The sequence below is a fragment of the Phodopus roborovskii genome, unplaced genomic scaffold (genome assembly GCF_943737965.1).
Source record: "Phodopus roborovskii unplaced genomic scaffold, PHOROB, whole genome shotgun sequence".
Lineage (NCBI taxonomy): Eukaryota > Metazoa > Chordata > Mammalia > Rodentia > Cricetidae > Phodopus > Phodopus roborovskii.
This window is the reverse complement of record NW_026126484.1, coordinates 388,209-392,529: the sequence shown is the minus strand read 5'-3', so window position 1 is coordinate 392,529 and position 4,321 is coordinate 388,209. Positions and strand designations below refer to the sequence as shown.

General features: G+C 42.2%; 3 non-coding genes across 3 annotated transcripts; 2 read left to right on the top strand and 1 right to left on the bottom strand.

Moving 5' to 3' along the window:
* The first annotated feature begins 503 nt into the window (after window positions 1-503).
* On the top strand, window positions 504-576 carry Trnav-cac (transfer RNA valine (anticodon CAC)). Its single transcript has one exon. It is a non-coding gene; the product is annotated as a tRNA-Val (tRNA).
* Window positions 577-3,315: 2,739 nt separating this feature from the next.
* On the top strand, window positions 3,316-3,389 carry Trnai-aau (transfer RNA isoleucine (anticodon AAU)). Its single transcript has one exon. It is a non-coding gene; the product is annotated as a tRNA-Ile (tRNA).
* Window positions 3,390-4,247: 858 nt separating this feature from the next.
* Trnat-agu (transfer RNA threonine (anticodon AGU)) lies at window positions 4,248-4,321 on the bottom strand. The gene has a single exon. It is a non-coding gene; the product is annotated as a tRNA-Thr (tRNA).

Sequence of the window (4,321 nt, the reverse complement as noted above, 5' to 3'; positions counted from 1 at the left end):
TGGAATGGGATATTTTCATGAGATAATCCCTCCACAGCTATTAACATACCAGATACACAAGAAAAATGGCAGAATTTTCCAGAAAACTAGTACAAGTGGCATCAAGTTGATTGCCTGCAAAGGAAATAACACTTATTGCACACAGTGCTGATGGCTTTTGACCCTCTCCTGGACTCAGAGTGCGAATTTAAGGTTCCCAAGAGTCGTTTTCTGTCTCCAAGAATGAGCTTGCGCATGCGTTGAACATGCGGAAGCTGTGTAGACTGGAAATCCTCTTTTACAGACTGTGTCCTTAGCTTTGCTCTCTCGCTTTCCAAGTTTGAAGAATTGAAGAGTTCGGCAGAGTTTTGTTTTGCGTTATTATTTATAAATTATAAATATAAAAGAGGGAGAAAATCCCACTAAAGGTGACCATTTCTGAAACTGTCCGTAATGAATGCTCACAGAATGAAAACTTTCTCAGTTATACATGGGTGTGACACAAATAGTCAAAGTAATGAGCTGTTTCCGTAGTGTAGTGGTTATCACGTTCGCCTCACACGCGAAAGGTCCCCGGTTCGAAACCGGGCGGAAACAGTGTTGTTTTTCTTTTTTTGCTTTGCTTTTGGAAGCAACTAAGATCCACTGAGGCTGCTGTACTCATTGGTCTCCAGCCGGCTCACCACTGTGCCCGCTACAGCTGGGTGGCAGACAGACGAAGGCAGAAAGCCACACTTATACCTTCTATTATCTGGGTTGTGGGTTTTACACCTTTCAGGGAGGAGGGTGCACCGCAGGCCAAGTCCTTGACTGGGAGTTTGACTGGAGGTCCTGGAGTGATGGTGGGGCAGGATACCAAGCTCAAACTAACAAACATAATCACCCAACACCAAATACAATAGGTACTAAAATAACATAACTCTTTATTGATTCTTTGAGAATTTCACATCGTGCACCCCAATCCCTCTCACCTACTAGTCCCTCCATATCCTCCCCTCACCCATGGAGATCCCCTCACCCTGAAAAAAATCAATTGAAAACAAAACAAAACAAAAAACAACCCAACTTGTTTCTCCATCTTTCCAGCACCTCTTTGTTCGTTCTAGTGGCATTGGTGCTGCAATGCGTCACTCAGTATATACCCTTTGTCCAATCAGCCAACCTACAAAAAGTTCATTGCTAGGAGTCATTGGTCTGGTTCCAGGCCTCAGGTGCACCACCCATCATGGGCTGGGCCCTCCTACAATGATCACTAATTGAGAAAATGACTTAGAGCTGGATCTCATGGAGTCCTTTCCTAAACTGAGACTCCTTCCTCTCTAATGACTCTAGTTTGTGTCAGGTCGACATACAATACCAGCCAATAAACAACACAGGTTCCTGACTCATGATATCCATTTAGTGTGATGAAATGACATGAGCTCTTACAAGATTCATATCCTAAGTGTCCTGGACCTTGTCTAGAAACTGTGCAGAACAAAACTATGTGCCAGCTGTGCTTGTTAATTTTATGTATCATTTAAAGTGGGTTGTTGTGCTATTCAGTTAGTTAAAAAAATCATTCTAGATGTTTCTGCTTGGGTGGGTTTTGGATGGGGCACATTTAATTGATGGACTTTTAGTAAAGAGTATGTGTGTGGGCATCACATAATCAACAGCGGGGTGAACATTGGGGGGGGGGTTGGTTAGATTATGGGCAACTTCATCCTTCCAGCAATTTTCTTTGGACTGAAATGCAACCATTAGTTGACTCTGTAGCCTGCCAGCATCCTTCATCTGAATTTGAATTTGCCAAATCTTGTTGAAAATATTATTGAATGGCAATTTTAAAACTACAATGAGAAGGACATGTACAGGGACCATTGAAAGAAGGTCTTGGCTGTGTGGGAGATTGCTCTCAACTCTATATAGCAAAGGGCAGTGGGAATGGGGCCAGGAGCAGTGTGAGGTCAATGGGATAGTGTGCGACAGTGGAAAAACAGCATAGTAAAGATCCTTCTCTTCTCACTAACTTCATATGCTTCTTGCTGGAGACAAAGCAGGGAGAGCCAACATTCTGCAGGGGAGAGAGGAAGATAGAGAACTCTAGCAGATATTTGAGGTAACAGTCTGAGGACATAAACACTCTCTCCCAATGAACTGACTTTGTAGACTTCTTTACTGGAAATGGATTTTACAAGTACACAAATGGGTCTGAGAGAAGATTCAGGAGTTTGGTTACAATGTGGCCAAAGAATCTTTGCCAATCTCCACAACTGTATGACCAAATTCCTTAAAACAAATGTCTTTTGGTGTATGTGCATATCCCATTGTTCTGTTTCTATGGAAAACTCTAATTGAGCCGCTATTATTTTAAAGTATTCAGCTCCTTAAAAACAGTGAGTAGCCATGTCAGCAACCTGCTACTTTTCATCTGTGATAACCACGTTTGTAATCCCATCACTCAGGAGATGGGCAGGATCATCTGTGGCCACATAGCAAGTCCAAGGCCATCCTAGGACGCCAGAGACTTTCAAAACAAATCAAAAACCAAACCAGAACAAAGAAAGTAACAACACAAGGTAAACAAATCCCCCAAACACCCTACAACAAAAACTCCAAACTAACCAACCAAACAAATAAAACCAAAAAGTTTACTAGTTTCATTTGGAAAACTGCTGAGTAAACATAACTTTCTTGAGTCAGGTCGCTTAGGCTCTCCATTTAATTCAATAAAAGTACCTTTGTCCCTTGTGAATAAGGCAGCAATTGAAATTTTTACATTTACACAAGTTTGGAAAATGAGTGCCAGCCGACAATAAAGAAGCTATCTGAAAATTGACGGTCGATACATCAGCAAAGTTACCGTGGATCTGAGGCAAGTCTGCGTGTCAAGCCGACAATATCAAAACAGATGCCTTTGTTGGCGACCTGTGCCCTGGGTGGGGGTTATCTTGCATTGTACAGGCATGCTTTCTTTGGGCAAAGAGTGGCGGGCGCCACCGGGCGTCTTCGGGCGGTGCTTCAGTTAGAGGCTGATTTCCGTCAGCCGAGTCACAGGTCCCGGGGACAGTGGCAGAGGTGCAGTGTCGGGTCTCGAGACCCTGAAACTGGCTGGGAAACACACAACTCCCAGGCTCAGAGGCGCCAAATTCTTGGAGGTTTTCCAGGTCAGAATCCGCAGTTTGAGAGATTATGTTTCCCTTGGAGAAGCAGAGTTGTGTTTGTGCAGGCACCATTGGTGGCTGCTTGTTGTTTTCACTTGCCTTAAATAACAGCAATATAAAAACCCATTCTAACAAGGAAAGTAGTTACGTATCATTAAGTATGTCTAAGAAAGGCGTCCAACCAACTAGCGGCCGGTTAGCTCAGTTGGTTAGAGCGTGGTGCTAATAACGCCAAGGTCGCGGGTTCGATCCCCGTACGGGCCAGCTAGTGTGTATTTTCTTAATTAGGCTTTCAACCTAATAAAATCCCTATACATCAGAACGGCATCACGTTATAATAAAATGACAATTATTTAGCCTCCTTCTTCTGCATGCCAGTCACTATTCCAGAATTTTTTGAGTCTATTTTTTTTTATTGATTTTGAGATAGTCACTAGCTTAAGTCACTAATCAAGGCTAGCATAAAACGGTGTAGGTGAAAAACAATACGGTTCTATTTATTTATATCTCAAACAAGAAAGATCTTATGTGATTTCCTAAGAATGAAGACAATAAACTCTGTGTAGATGGTGATGCAGGCTATTATCTGTTATCTCAGCTTGGGGGAAGTTATGTCAGGGGGATCAGGAACCAGAAAGAATGATGTCACTAAGAAAGAATGAGGTTTTTCTGTGACATACAAAATAATAAAGACAACCCAAAATTCTCAAGGTTCTTAAAAAACAGAATGTTTAGGGTATAAATTTCAGCACAAGTATTTTCTTTGTTCTCAAAAGTAAAAATGAATCTTATTGAAAAACAAATGGCATGGCTTATTGCTTCTTTGTTTGGTAATCAAGTCTGCCATTTGACTGAAAATGTTGGCTGGCACCCAGGCCAAGAGATTCCACCTGGATTTCTACAGCAGAACTTTAAATATAACGTAAATACCCAACCTTTCTAATCATCAGCAAACCCTCCCTCCCCTTTAGGAGCTTCGTTATAATCAGTAGAGTTAAATGCAGGGATTCTCCAAGATCAGAACAATTAAGTACAGAGTGTGACCATCTATAAATGTCACGAAGCATTTTCAGCTTTCTTAGAGACCGTGCATTAGTCAAAGTACAAAAACACGATGAAAGAAGGCCCCGCTGGGATTCGAACCCAGGATCTCCTGTTTACTAGACAGGCGCTTTGACCAGCTAAGCCACGGAGCC